Source organism: Somniosus microcephalus, chromosome 3 (assembly GCF_052327205.1).
Source record: "Somniosus microcephalus isolate GS21.2 chromosome 3, FLI_Smic_1.0, whole genome shotgun sequence".
In the NCBI taxonomy this organism is placed as follows: domain Eukaryota; kingdom Metazoa; phylum Chordata; class Chondrichthyes; order Squaliformes; family Somniosidae; genus Somniosus; species Somniosus microcephalus.
The window spans coordinates 300,816,836-300,832,654 of NC_140989.1; the positions used below are offsets into that span (position 1 = coordinate 300,816,836).

The 15,819-nt window shown below is 49.4% G+C and overlaps 1 pseudogene; it reads left to right on the plus strand.

Moving 5' to 3' along the window:
- Window positions 1-15,618, plus strand: part of LOC147122098 (uncharacterized) — a 37,456-nt pseudogene extending 21,838 nt beyond the window's left edge.
- Window positions 15,619-15,819: the final 201 nt, after the last annotated feature.

A 15,819-nucleotide genomic window follows, 5' to 3' on the forward strand; every position in this document is an offset into this window, starting at 1 on the left:
CAGAGGGGGGGTGTAAAAGAGGAGGGGGTGTTGCAATATTAATCAAGGAGTCAATTACTGCAGTAACGAGGGATATCTTAGCAGGTTCCTCTAATGAGGCCATATGGGTAGAACTTAAAAACAAAAAGGGGGCAAGCACTTTGCTGGGGGTGTGCTATAGGCCCCCAAACAGTCAGGGGAAGATAGCGGAACAGATATGTAGGCAAATCTCAAAGAAGTGGGTAATAATAATAGGGGATTTCAACTTCCCAATATTAACTGGGATAGTCAGAGTGTGAAAGGCTTAGAGGGTGTGGAATTCCTAAAGTGCATCCAGGAGAGCTTTTTGAGCCAGCATGTAGAAAGTCCTACAAGAGAGGGGGCGGTACTGGACCTAATTCTAGGGAATGTAGCCGGACAAGTGGTAAAAGTGTCAGTAGGAGAGCATTTTGGTGACAGTGACAATAATTCAGTGAGATTTAAGGTAGTCATGGAAAAGGACAAAGATGGACCGGAAATAAAGGTTCTAAATTGGGGGAAGGCCGATTTTAATATGATAAGGCAGGATCTGGCCAAAGTGGACTGGGATCAGCTACTTGTAGGAAAATCCACATTAGAGCAGTGGGAGTCATTCAGAAAGGAAATAGAGAGAGTACAGCGCCAACATGTTCCCATAAAGGTCAAGGGTGGGACCAACAATTCCAGGGAACCCTGGATGTCAAAGGATATACAAGAATGGATTAGGAAAAAAAGGGAGGCTTTTGGCAGATATAAAGGACTAAAAACAGTGGAAGTCCGAGAGGAGTATAGAAAGTGCAGGGGGTACTTAAAAAAGAAATTTGGAGAGTGAAGAGGGGGCATGAAAAAACACAGGTGGGTAAAATAAAGGGAAATCCCAAGGTGTTTTCTAAGTATATTAAGGGCAAGAGGATAACCAGGGAAAGAGTAGGGCCCATTAGGGACCAAAGTGGCAATCTGTGTGTAGAGCCGGAAGATGTAGGTGAGGTTTTAAATGAATATTTTGCATCTGTGTTCACTATGGAGAAGGACGATGTAGGCATAGAAATCAGGCAGGGGGATTGTGATATACTTGAACAAATTAGCATTGAGAGGGAGGAGGTACTAGCAGTTTTAGCAGGCTTAAAAATGGATAAATCCACAGGCCTAGACGTGATGTATCCCAGGCTGCTGTGTGAGGCAAGGGAGGAGATTGCAGGGGCTCTGACACAAATTTTCAGAATCTCTCTGGCCACAGGGGAGGTGCCGGAGGACTGGAGGACAGCTAACATAGTACCATTATTCAAGAAGGCTAGTAGGGATAAACCAGGGAATTACAGGCCAGTGAGCCTAACATCAGTGGTAGGGAAATTATTGGAAAAAATTCTGAGGGACAGAATTAGTCTCCACTTGGAGAGGCAAGGATTAATCAACGATAGTCAGCATGACTTTGTCAGGGGGAGATCGTGTCTAACCAATTTGATTGAATTTTTCGAGGGGGTGACTAGGTGTGTGGATGAGGGTAGTGCAGTTGATGTAGTCTACATGGACTTCAGTAAGGCTTTTGACAAAGTCACACATGGGAGACTGGTAAAGAGGTAAGAGTCCATGGGATCCAGGGCAATTTGGCACATTGGATCCAAAATTGGCTTAGTGGCAGGAGGCAGAGGGTGATGGCCAAAGGTTGTTTTTGTGACTGGAAGCCTGTGTCCAGTGGTATACCACAGGGATCGGTACTGGGTCCCTTGCTGTTTGTAGTGTACATTAATGATTTAGATATGAATGTAGGAGGTATGATCAGTAAGTTCGCAGATGACACGAAAATTGGTGGAGTGGTAAATAGTGAGGAGGGAAGCCTCAGGCTACAGGACGATATAGACGGGATGATTAGATAGGCGGAACAGTGGCAAATGGAATTTAACCTGAAAAGTGTGAGGTGATGCATTTTGGGAGGACTAACAAGGCAAGGGAATACACAATGAATGGTAGGATCCTAGGAAGGACAGAGGATCAGAGAGACCTTGGTGTGCATGTACATAGATCCCTGAAGGCAGCAGGACAGGTAGATAAGGTGGTTAAAAAGGCATATGGGATACTTGCCTTCATTAGCCGAGGCATAGAATATAAGAGCAGGGAGGTTATGATGGAGCTGTACAAAATGCTAGTTAGGCCACAGGTGGAATACTGTGTGCAGTTCTGGCCGCCACACTATAGGAAGGATGTGATTGCATTGGAGAGGGTGCAGAGGAGATTCAGCAGGATGTTACCTGGGCTGGAGAGCTTCAGCTATGAAGAGAGACTGGACAGGCTGGGGTTGTTTTCCTTAGAGCAGAGAAGACTGAGGGGGGACCTGATTGTGGTGTAAAAAATTATGGGGGCATAGATAGGGTAGATAGAAAGGAACTTTTCCCCTTAGTAGAGGGGTCAATAACCAGGGGGCATAGTTTCAAGGAAAGGGGCAGGAGGTTTAGAGGGGATTTGAGGAAAAACTTTTTCACCCAGAGGGTGGTTGGAGTCTGGAACTCACTGCCTGAAAGGATGGTAGAGGCAGGAACCCTCACAACATTCAAGAAGCATTTAGATGAGGATTTGAAATGCCATAGCATACAAGGCTATGGACCAAGTGCTGGAAAATGGAATTAGAATAGACAGAGCTTGATGGCCGGTGCAGACACGATGGGCCGAAGGGCCTCTTTCTGGGCTGTATAAATCTATGACTCTATGGCCTAGAAATTGGGTATAGGCCCGCTTGGGGCGTTAGAATTGGCGCTGCGCAAATTTTATAGCCAGACGCAACTTATCGCCACCTCGCGCGATATTGGGTAGCAGCGCCCCTAAAGGTGATTGAGGCGCAAAATCAGGCGTTACACGGGACTCCTAAGGCGCTAACCTGGTGGCGCTACTCAATATCGGGGCGGGCGGGCGCAGCGCAGGTGCTGTCAATTACCGATGACCACGAGACTTTCAGGCGCCGGCCAGCTCTTAAAGGGGTGGGTCAGTAAGGATCAGCAGCCACACTCTGCGCTTTGTAGGCCTCAAAATCGGAGCTGGCCATTCTGTGGCGTTACAAACTTTGGGAAGATGGAGAGGGTGAGGCAGAGAGCGGAGCGCTTTACCAATGGGGCATTGGATGAATTGGTAGGCGCAGTGGAGCGCCGGCAAGATGTGCTGTACCCCGACAATGGCAGGAGGCCTAATCAGAATAAATACCGAAGAGCTTGGGGGGAAGTTTCTCAAAAGGTCAACTCCAACAGCATGGTGACCAGGAGCCCTGTGCAGTGCAGGAAGAAATTCAACGACCTCACTCAGGTCGTGAGGGTGAGTGGTGTTTTGGCAAACTTCTTCATCCCTCCATCTGCACCTGACTTTATGGCCAGAGGGTGCGCGATGCCCCATTGGCCATCTGTCAGCAAGCACCCATGGCCCTTTCTGGGAACACACATGCACATTAAACTCAGGGCATGATGTAAGGGCTATTCCAGCATGGGGGGCATGAGATGATAACTCAGGGCATGATGTAAGGGCTATTCCACCATGGGGGGCATGAGATGATAACTCAGGGCATGATGTAAGGGCTATTCCAGCATGGGGGGCATGAGATGATAACTCAGGGCATCATGTAAGGGCTCTTCCACCATGGGGGGCATGAGATGACAACTCAGGGCATCATGTTTCATCACTTCCCGTCCTTTCTCCTGCAGGCCAAGCTGGCGAGGAACCGCAAGGAGCAGCTTCGCACCGGAGGAGGGCGTCCTCAACTCCAGACTCTCACGGATCTCGAAGAGAGAGTCCACCAGATTGTTGGAGGCCATATGATTGGTCCTGTCACCACTGGAACTGCCGACCCCATTGTGCACAGTGATGGTAAGGTCCTCACCTTTTTGAGCTGTCTCCTTCCACTTGTTCACCCCACCAGCATGCTTTTTCACTCTGGACCCATGTCATAGCATTGCAGCAATCTTGCATCCCTTGCTGCCACCCTGTCCTTTCGCTAAAGCCACTCTTCAACCTCCCTGCTTTCAGATGCTGCATCACCAGCTCGGGAGCCGGGCCCTCAAGCTGCCAGTGCCACTGCCTCCAGAGGCGACGAGCAGGAGGAAGCCGGAACATCCGTGCCAGCCTCAGGGGAGCCAGCCCATCTGGAGACTGGGGATAGTAGTTCCCTGGAAGGGGTGGGGGGGGAGGTCTCTGATGAGGAACCAGCGGGCTGCAGCAACGCGAGGGGGGTAGGGAAGCTCGGGGGCCGCCTCCCCGGAGGGCGAGGCAGGCCACGATGACTGCTGCACAGAGTGCAGAGGAGGTGCGTAGCCTTTCAGAAATGAGCGCCCAGGCTCGGCTCAGGCACACTGAGCTGATGGCTGCAGTGGGGAGGATGCCTGACTCCATCGACACACTGGCAAAGAGTGTGCAGGACTTTGGGGCAGCAATAGAAAGGACTGTCCAGGGCTTCGGTGCAGCAATGGAAAGGACTGTCCAGGGCTTCGGGGCAGCAATGGAAAGGACTGTCCACGGCTTCGGGCCAGCCCTGGAAAGGTCTGTCCAGGGCTTGACCGAAGCAGTGGAAAGGGCTGTCCCGGCCTCGTCCGAAGCAGTGGAAAGGACTGTCCAGGGCTTCTCCGAAGCACTGGCACCTGCCACGCAAGTGCTCAGTGCTGCCACGCAGTCACTTGCTGGCCTCCTGCACACGCAGATTGAGGCCACGTGAACACTGACTGCTGCCACCCTAGCTGGATCAGGCAGGATTACCCGGGGCCCTTGCAGCACCAAAGCAGGCCATCAATCTGTGGACCAGCCGATTGTGGCGCATGCTGCGGTGCTGCCCCGTCAGAGTGCCAGTGTGTCGGCCGACCACGGAGCAGGTGTCCGCTCTCAGGATGCAAGCATTCCTGATGCCACCGCTGGCACGTCTCCACTGCAGCTGCCACCATCTGCAGGACAGACTGCTTCCAACCATGCACAGTTGGAGCAGTCAGCACCCGGGCCCTCCAAGCCCAGAGGTCATCCAGGCCGTCCCTCAGGGGCTTCTGCGCTTTCGGACACACAGCAGGCGTCCCCCAGCCTTGACGCAGCCACTGGGGTCCAATTACGGAGGAGCTGCAGAGAGGGAAGGGGCCAATCTCGTAAGAGAAGTAGATCTCCATCAAGGGGTAAAGAGTAGAGGGAGCTGTTGAGACATCTCATTTGTAGAATTCAAGGCCGTCTACACCTGCTGTGAATGTTAGTCATGTTTTGGGTAGTGTCGCGGGTTTGCCAGACAGTTATGTGTTAGTTCGTTAGTTATGCTTTCTGTTGCTATTGCTTTGTCATGCTGGAAGGAAGCACTTTTTGGAAAATAAAGAAAATGTTTTATTTACACTGGAACTCTAGACTATTTACAAGCATGGTGGCCTTCATAGGCTTTGGGCGAACCGGAGGGCACTGTTCCAATTACACCCAGCATTCCGTCAGAGAGGCCTAGAACCGAGTCCTTATGAGCCTCTGACGGACGGCCCTTCCAGGTTCTGGACCCCTCCCATCTTCCTCCTCCTCCTCCTCTTCCTCCTCCTCCTCCTCCTCCGCCTCGTCCGCCTGCTCTGCTGGACCTTCAAGGTCGGCTGGCATTGGCTGGGTGCGTCGGATGGCCAGGTTGTGGAGCATGCAGCAGACCACGACGATGCGCGACACTTGCTCCAGCGAGTACTGCAGGGCGCCCCCCGAATGGTCGAGACAACGGAACCGCTGCTTGAGCACACCGATTGTGTGCTCCACAATGTTCCTGGTCGCCTGATGGCTGGTGTTGTAATGCTCTTCTGCCGGGGTGCTGGGCAAACGGAGCGGGGTCATGAGCCATGGGCAGAGAGGCTAGCCCTTGTCGCCAAGAAGCCAGCCTCGTGGGTGAGCCGGGGCCTCGAAAAGGTCAGCCACTGAGGTCTGCCGCAGGATGAACGTGTCGTGGCTGCTGCCAGGGAATTGGGCGTTGACCACGATGATCATCTGCCGGTGGTCACAGACCAGCTGCACATTGAGGGAGTGGAACCCCTTGCGGTTGCGGAACTCTTAGGGATTCTGTAAAGGCGCCCGCAAAGCCACGTGTGTGCAATCAATGGCGCCCTGCACCATGGGGTAGTCCACTATAGCCGCGAAGCCCTGTGCGCGCTCCCCCTGCTTCTCCAGGGTCAAAGGGAAGGTGATTAATTCCCGCCTCCTTCTATATAGGGCAGCTGTAACTTGCCGGATGCAGCAATGCACCGCAAATTGAGAAATATTTGCAATGTCCCCAGTTGCTGCCTGAAACGAGCCGCTGGCGAAAAAGTTTAGGGCAACAGTGACTTTGACGGCCACCGACAGAGAGGTCCTGCACCGTAACCGCGGCTGCAGATCTTCAGCAAGCAGGTGGCACAGCTCAGTCACCATATCCTTTCCGAATCGGAGCCTTCGCATACACTGCTCCTCCAACATGGTAATGTATGACACCTGCTGCCTGAAAACCCTGGCAGCGTACGGTCGCATTTGGCGACGTCCATTGCCCCTCCTCCTTCTGGCCATTCCCGGCCCTCTCTCCCTCCGCCTCTGTGCCCTTGCCATATGTTCAGCCAGCAGGACGTTCCCCTCCAAAGCAGCTCCCATTATAATGTGAAAGAAGTAAGGCGCAGTAATATCTCACCAGCAAACTGTTGTGGACAGGGCTGAAGGTCCAAAGGCACCGCTGGCTCAATGAAAAGTACGCTCTCCCACTGAAGGTCAGCAACTCTCTCCAACAACCAGCAAGATGCCCACCCAAAATGGCTGCCGCTTTTAAACTAGTGCAGTCCCCTTTAAATAGCGCTCCCCTAGCCCGAGAAGGACTTGGGAATGTTCCAGCAAGCTGTCACGATTAGCGCCAGGCGGAACGGAGGCAGGCGCCACTCAATTTCTGGTCCGGGGCACCAAAAAGGCGTTGCACACTGAAATGACGTCATGATCTGCCTGCGCCCGCAAGCGGGCGCTAAGATTTAGCACCGCCGCTAAAACCCACTCAATATAGCAAGAGGCGCTGGGTTCACTGCGCACGGGCGAAAATTGGCTAACGCCCCACTTCTCGGCCTCTTTAGGCGCTAATCGCTGGCGCAACCAACCGAATTTCTCCCCCTTTGACTTTGACATAATGGCCTAGAAATTGGGTTGGGGCGCCAAAGTGGCGCAAAAGTCGCCTGAGCGCAGGATTTAGCACAGTGATCGGAGTAATACCGATTGCCAGAAATTCAGTTTCAGTGCCCCTCGAGGGACGCGGGGCGAGGCTCGAGGCTCCAGGCGCTCCGCGTCCCTCTTAGGGTGCTGAAACTGATTATCGCAGCGCAACATGCCGCAGCGCCACACGCTGCGGCACGGCACGCTGCGGTACTGCAGGCCTTCCTCCCACTGTTAAGGGGGAGGTGCCTGCAACAGCGCGATCCCCGCTCGCGAGTGCCGGCAAATGGGCCCGGCACCAAGGAGAAGTGCCGGGCTCTCGGGAAACAGCTGGCAATGCCGCGGGGGGGGCGTTAGGAGGCCGGGGATGGAGGTGCTGGCAGGCGGCCACCGAAAAAGCGGCTGCCCCGCACCTCCACCTTAACTTGCGCCGCTGCCGGCACAGTAAGGCCCCGTGAACCGGGCGCGGGTAGCGAACGGCGCAACTGCGGCGTTCGCTACCAAATATCGCGAACGGGGCATGAATGGGGTGCTGCGCACATCAATGATGTCATCGGTGGCGGCGCAGCGCAACAGGCTAACGCCACCATTAGCGCCCCTCCTGAATATCGCGGGAGGCGCAGCCAGTGGTGCTACAGCCACTGCCTGCCTCTTTAGGTGCTAACAGGTGGTGCTACTCACCCAATTTCTCCCCCAATATGTGAAGAGAAAAAGATTGGTGAAGTCAAGCGTAGGTCCCTTGCAGTCAGAATCGGGGGAATTTATAATGGGAAACAAAGAAATGGCAGACCAACTAAATTCATACTTTGGTTCTGTCTTCACAAAGGAGGACACAAATAACCTCCCAGAGATGCCGGGGAACATAGGGTCTGATGAAAGGGTGGAACTGAAAGAAATCAGTATTTGTAGGGAAATGGTGTTAGGAAAATTGATGGGACTGAAGGCCGATAAATCCCCAGGGCCTGATAATCTACATCCCAGGGTACTTAAGGAAGTGGCCCTAGAAATAGTAGATGCATTGCTGGTCATCTTCCAGAACTTGATAGACTCTGGAACAGTACCCATGGATTGGAGGGTAGCTAATGTTACCCCACTATTCAAAAAAGGTGGTAGAGAAAAAGAAGGGAATTATAGACCGGTAAGCCTGACATCGGTAGTGGGGAAAATGATAGAGTCTATTATAAAAGATGTAATAGCAGAGCACTTGGAAAGCAGTGACAGGATCGGACAAAGTCAAAATGGATTTACAAAAGGTAAATCATGCTTGACTAATCTACTGGAATTTTTTGAGGATGTAACTGGTAAAATAGATAAAGGAGAAACAGTGGATGTGGTGTATTTGGACTTTCAGAAGGCTTTCGATAAGGCCCCACATAAGAGATTAGCGTGCAAAATTAAGGCACATGGGATTGGGGGCAAGGTATTGACTTGGATAGAGAACTGGTTGGCGGACAGAAAGCAAAGAGTTGGAATAAACGGGTCGTTTTCCGAGTGGCAGGCAGTGACTAGTGGGGTACCGCAAGGATCGGTCCTAGGACACCAGCTGTTCACAATATATATTAATGATCTGGACAAGGGAATTGGATGTAATATCTCCAAATTTGCAGATGACACAAAGCTGGGTGGGAGGGTAAGCTGTGAGGAGGATGTCGTGAAACTCCAGTACGATTTGGACAGGTTGGGTGATTGGGCAGAAAAATGGCAAATGCACTATAATGTGGATAAATGTGAAGTTATCCACTTTGGTGGCAAAAACAGGAAGGCAGATTATTATTTGAATGGCAATAGATTAGGAGAAGGGGAAGTGCAAAGAGACCTGGGTGTTCTTGTGCACCAGTCGCTGAAGGTAAGCATGCAGGTGCAGCAGGCGGTTAAGAAGGCAAATGGTATGTTGGCCTTCGTAGCAGGAGGGTTCGAGTACAGGAACAAGGATGTCTTGCTACAATTGTACAGGGCCTTGGTGAGACCACACCTTGAGTAATGTGTGCAGTTTTGGTCGCCTTACCTGAGGAAGGACGTTCTTGCCATGGAAGGAGTGCAGCGAAGATTCACCAGGCTGATACCTGGGATGGCAGGAATGACGTATGAGGAGAGATTGTGTCGATTGGGCTTATACTCACTGGAGTTTAGAAGATTGAGAGGGGATCTCATCGAAACCTATAAAAATTCTGTCAGACCTGGACAGACTAGATGCAGGAAGGATGTTTCTGATGGCTGGGGAGTCCAGAACCAGGGGTCATAGTCTAAGGATAAGGGGTAAGCAATTTAGGACCGAAATGAGGAGGAATTTCTTCACCCAGAGAGTGGTGAACCTGTGGAATTCTCTGCCACAGAGGGCGGTGGAGGCCAGTTCATTAAATATATTCAAGAAAGAGTTGGATATATTTCTTAAGGCTAAAGGGATCAAGGGATATGGGGAGAAGGCAGGGACAGGGTACTGAATTTGGATGATCAGCCATGATCTCATTGAATGGCGGAGCAGGCTCGAAGGGCCAAATGGCCTACTCCTGCTCCTATCTTCTATGTTTCTATGTTTCTATGACTCTATTAGCGGGTAACATAAAAGGGAACCCAAAAGTCTTTTGTAAACATATAAATAGTAAAAGAGTAGTCAAAGGAGGGGTGGGGCTGATTAGGGACCAATATGGAAATCTTCTTGTGGAGGCAGAGGGTATAGCTGAGCTACGAAATGAGTACTTTACATCTGTCTTCACCAAAGAAGAGGATGCTGCCAATGTCACAGTAAAAGAGGAGGTAGTAAAGAAATTGGATAGGATAGGATAAAAATAAAGAGGAGGTACTTCAAACATTGGCAGCGCTCAAAGTAGAAAAGTCACCCGATCGAGATCGGATAGGGAAGCAAGGATGGAGATAGTGGAGGCTCTGACCACAGTCTTCTAATCCTCCTTAGATGTAGGAGGATATCCAGAGGACCAGATACCAGAGGACTGGAGGGTTGCAAATGTTACACCCCTGTTCATAAAAGGGGAGAGGGATAACTACAGGCCAGTCAACTTAACGTCAGTAGTGAGGAAACTTTTAGAGACAATAATCCGAGACAAAATTAATTGTCACTTGGAAAAATATGGGTTAATAAATGACAGCCAGCCAGCGCAGATCTGTTAAATGTAAATAGTATTTGACTAACTTGATTGAATTCTTTGATGAAGTAACAGAGAGGGTTGATGAAGGTAGTGTGGTTGATGTTATGCATATGGACTTTCAAAGGGCATTTGATAAACTACCACAGAATAGACTGGCTAGCAAAATTGAAGCCCATGGGATTAAAATAGCAGTGGTTGCATGGCTATGAAATTGGCTAAGGACAGAAAGCAGAGCGTAGTGGTGAACGGTTGTTTTTCAGACTGGAGGGAAGTATGCAGTGGTGTTCCCCAGGGGTTCTGTGTTGGGACCACTGCTCACCTGGACTTGGGTATACAGGGCACCATTTCAAAGTTTGCAGATGACACAGAACTCGGAAATGTAGTAAACAGTAAGGAGGATAGTAACAAACTTCAGGAGGACATAGACTGGTGAAATGGGCAGACACATGGCAGATGATATTTAATGCAGAGAAGTGTGAAGTGATACATTCTGTTAGGAAGAATGAGGAGAGGCAATGGGCCAGAAATTCGTGACCAAATGCGTGAGTACGGTCGGGGTACTCACGCATCTGGCCGTTGGAAATGCCGGCGTTCAGCATGCACAGCGCATGCGGGGAACGCCGACATTTCCAGACCTCGGAACGAAGGGGTTCATAGGCACAGCGCGTGCGACTGCACAGGCAGTGCTTGCGCAGTGAACTTCGTAGATTTCATTCATGGATTCAGTGAGGGTAAGTCCTTACAAGTTACACTTGAAAAAAGCAGGTGTAAAGTTGTTCCAAGGCTGCGGAGGAAGATATATTTTATCGTGGAGCTTCTGAAAGGCAATATTTTTGTTTGCGAAAGGGAGGGAAGTTATTTTAAGAAATTTTAAGTAAGTTTTAAAGTTTAAATTTTTTTTTTTAAACGGGTTTTCAGAACGGTAGGTAGAAGGAGCAATTGTGGCTGTGTGAATGGAATGTGAAAATGAGTGTTCTAAAATGAGTAATGTAACATTTCCAGCACTCTTAAGAAAGAAACTTTTCATCAGTAATAATTAATTATGTATGTATGTCCGCATATATTCCTTTACGTATATGTATGTATGTTTTATATTCCTTTACTTATGTGTATGAATGTATGTTTTTAATTATGATTTTTCAATAAGTTACTTTCTCTGAAAGTCATAATTAAATAATACATTCATACACATAAGTAAAGGAATATATACATAACACACAAAGGAATATATACAGACATACATACTTTCAGAAGCTCCACAATAAGAAATATCTTCCTCCGCAGCCTCTGGAGCAACTGTACCCATGCTTTTTTCATGTGTAAGTTGTAAGGACTTGACCTCACTGAAAGCATGAATGAAAGCGGCGAATTTTACTGCGCACGCGTTCTGCCTCTGAACCCCTTCGTTCAGAGGACAGGAAATGCCGGTTTTTCCCGCATGCGCTGTGCATGCTGAAAACCGGCATTTCCTCCAGCCAGACGCGTAAGTACCCCAACCGTACTCGCGCATTTGGAAGGGAATTACTGGGCCAACATTTTACATGTCAATAAAATGAAAAATTTAACAATTGCACAATTTGCCCCCTCGCATCTGCGACTGAGGGTCCAAGGAGGTGCATTGCGCAGGCGGTCATCGTCGTACGTATCCTCACACTGTTCCCTTTCGGGAACTGTATGAAGTGGTGGAAGGATTTATGGCCGTGATTAACGCTCATTCCGTAACCGTAACCATCTTTGAACCAGCCATTAGGGTGGTTAGTCCTATGGCGTGAGGGTTTTACGGGCTCCCACAACCCATCTGAGGGGGGGGGGGCCACCCACACCCACGGACGCAAGTATCCCACTGGATGTCCACCCAGAATTTATAGTTGGAGCTCCGACTCCACTTGCCGGGACTGTCTGGAGTGGGGTGCGAAACCCTACTCCTTCTGGCCCAGCGGCGGGGATGCTTACTGCTACGCAAAAGGCCCACTCCGCACAAAAGGTGACACCCATACGTTTCCTGCGCCTTTTCCCTCCCCGTGACTGGAGCCCTATGCTGCCACTTGAAAGACCAAGCTATCATCTGCCCTTTTTGCGGCGCCTTTGACTTCTCATTACCAATGATGAGCAGGCGCTGCGCCTCCACCTCCTTGAGGAGATTGCTGAGGTCATCATCAGTTCAATTGTGAGTTCTTTTAATGCCGTGAATTGTGCTCATTCCAGCCATTTCACGTTGCTAATCGGATTGGGCCTTTGGCATAGCGGTAGGATCCCCGCCGCTGGGCCAGATCAGGGTAGGGTTTCGAACCCCGCTCCAGACAGTCCCGGCAAGTGGAGTTGGAGCTCCGGCTCTAAATTCTGGGTTGACATCCAGTGGGATATTTGCGTCCATGGGTGTGGGTGGCCCCCCTTCTTGTATAGCTTGTGGGAGCCCGTAAAACCCTCCCGCCATAGGACTAACCGCCCTAATGGCTGGTTCAAAGATGGTTACGGTCACGGAATGAGCGTTAATCATGGCCATAAATCCTTCCACCACTTCATACAGTTCCCCAAAGGGAACAGTGTGAAGACACGTATGACGACGACATTGCTAAATAAATAAATGGAATTAAAAAAATTCTTTTAGGGCTTTTAAAACTCTTTAAATTGCTTTAATTCTGTTTAAAACTACTTCAGATTCTTCAAAATAATGTAAACGTTTTTAAAAGTTTATAAAAGTTACCAAAATCTTCAAAAAACTTCCAAAAACCTATTTAAACTGCTGCTTTGCATGTAAAAATGCTTAGCAGCTTGGCAGAAACATTGGGGGCGTGTCCTGTTAAACTGAGACCTCAAGGGGCGTGTCTCAGTTGCACAGCGCGCTACAGGCTTCGCGCTGGCTGCACTCCTGGGCGGCGTGACGTCATACGCTGCCCAGGATTCTTCTTTTTGAAACACGAATTCCAGGCGTCCCTGGAGGTGATCGGCAGGCGCGTCGGGTAAGTGCAAATCGGGACCTTGCACGCGCGGCAAGCCCCGTTCACGAATTTCTGGCCCAATATAAACTAAATTGGGTGCAGCTGGACCTGGAGGTGTACATACACAGGTCTCTGAAGGTGGCAGAACAAGTTGAGAAGGCTGTAAAAAAAGAATACAGGATCCTTGGCTTTATAAATAGAGGCATACTTATGGGCTGGATTTTCATTGAGGAGGCGGGTAGGAGGCGGGGCTACAACTTTCAGGGTTGTAGTCCCGCCTCCATCGAGTTGTAGCCAACCCATGTGATTTTGACTCGATTGACCTTGTTGAGCCCGCCCAGCAGACTCAGCAGGCCAATTAAGGGCTACCTGGCAACAGGTGATGTCACAGATTGATAGTTCATCTGTCAAGACCTTTTGACAGATGAAATATCAGCGTTTGACAGCCATTTGAAGCTGTCAAGCACTGACAATCTGTACTCCAAGTTAATTCTTTCCTCTCAGGATGATTTAGAGATCTCTCCGGAACAGAAAGCTGAATGCTGCAATTTTTGACAGATCTCGGCCACTCTGCTTTCTGTGCCGGTGAGGTGAGGGACTCCCGAGACCTGAAGGAAGGAAGGCTATAAAGGTAAGTAAAACTTCTTTAAACACACCAAACACACTTACCTCTGCACCCATCACTCACCTGAACACCGGACATCTCGACCCCTCCAAGCCCTTCAGCCCGACAGCCCACCTCGCTAACTTGACGTGGTTTGGAGCCGTCGAGAATCCCACACTTCAAGAATGAAAATAGGGATTAGGCTAAAAACTGCCTGTTAAGTACCTGTTAACAGGCAGTTAATTGGCACTAATCCCCTTCCCGCCTCGGGGAGGCGGCTCCCAGTGCAGGTCGGGTACCTGTCTCCTTTGAAACTGGCATGGAGGCGGGTTGGGGGCGGGATGGGTTCGTGCCCCCCGATTTCAGGATTTTAACCTCCCACACGCCTCCAATTCCGCCTCCACGGCCCAATGAAAATCCTGCCCATAGAGTACAAAAGCAAGGAAGTTATGCTAAACTTTTATAAAACACTGGTTAGGCCCCAGCTGGAGTATTGTGACCAATTCTGGGCACCACACTGTAGGAAGAATGTCAAGGCCTTAGAGAGGGTACAGAGGAGATTTACTAGAATGGTACCAGGGATGAAAAACTTCAGTTACGCGGATGGACTAGAAAAACTGGTTTGTTCTCCTTAGAGCTGAGCAGGTCAAGGGGATATTTAGTAGAGGTATTCAAAATCTTGAAGGGTTATAATAGACTAAATAAGGAGAAACTGTTTCAGTGGCAGAAGGGTTGGTGACCAAAGGTTACAGATTTAAGGTAATTGGCAAAAGAGCCAGAGGCAACATGAGGAAAAAAAATTACCATGAGCTGTTATTATCTGGAATGCACTGCCTGAAAGGGTGGTGGAAGCAGATTTAATAATAACTTTCAAATGGGAATTGGAAAAAATACTTGATGGGGAAACACTTGCAGGGCTATGAGAGCAGGGGAGTGGGACTAATTGGATGGCTCTTTCATAGAGCCAGCACAGGCACAATGGGCCTGTGCTGTATTATTCTATGAACTCTGATCATATCCACTGCTCTGTAAGTTTCTCCTTATTGTAGAATAAAGCAGCTTACAATCTGAACCAGACTTTGCCTGATCTAGGGTTAACTTGGCTTATCTTTGGAGAGATTGAAGAAAAGGCACGGATATCCAACTCAGTTCACAAAAGGATGTTATTGTTACATCCCTGAGTTAGTGCCCTATCATACAAGCAGATGCAAGGCACTATGGCCTAGAAATTGGCCCACTTACTGCCACCAGTCACTGCTGCAATTTGGTCTAAAAATGGCGGACACCACTCTAGCACCCTTCTGTGGTACCCATTCCGATAGCAGCGCTGGCCCTGGAAATGTAAATTAAAAGAGAGTGATGTCAGTCGGTTTGCAACAGTGACTTAATGTCACCTCAGCGAACTTGGACCTTAGCGCTGAGATTAGTACCTGGTCCTAAGCTCGCCATGAAAACCCAGCATTCAGCAGACTCAAAGAGATGCTGTCAGCACCTCTTAAAGGGACACACACATCTTTCAGGTTAGTTTGCATTTAAGCTTTTGGATTGGATTTTTTTTATTTTATTGAAGTAGTGGCTTGGTGCAATACATGTTAACAGTTCTTTTAAGTGTGCAGGTAGTGCTGCTGGATGCTTGCAAGGCCTCAGGTGGTAAAGGAAGGTCTCTGAGATGACAGAAAATGCTGAAAATACTCAGCAGTTCAGGCAACATCCATGGAGAGAGAAACAGAGTTCACGTCTCATTCGAGATGCTGAGTATTTCCAGCATTTTATGCTTTTATTTCAGATTTACAGCATCCGTTCGCAGAAAGAAGAGGAAGATGCAGAAAAGGAGGAAGCAGAAGAGTAGGAGAGTAGGAAGAAGAGGAGGACGTAGAAGGAAGGATGCAACCCAGACAGTCCCTTTCTGGCTGGGATATCTAGGATGGAATCATCCGCCTGTGGTACCAATGACCACAATCCCAATTCCCCCTTTCAACATTTGTCCCACACTTTACCTTCCCTCTGTTACTGACCAACTTGGCCAATGCTGAAATAAAAGCCATGACAA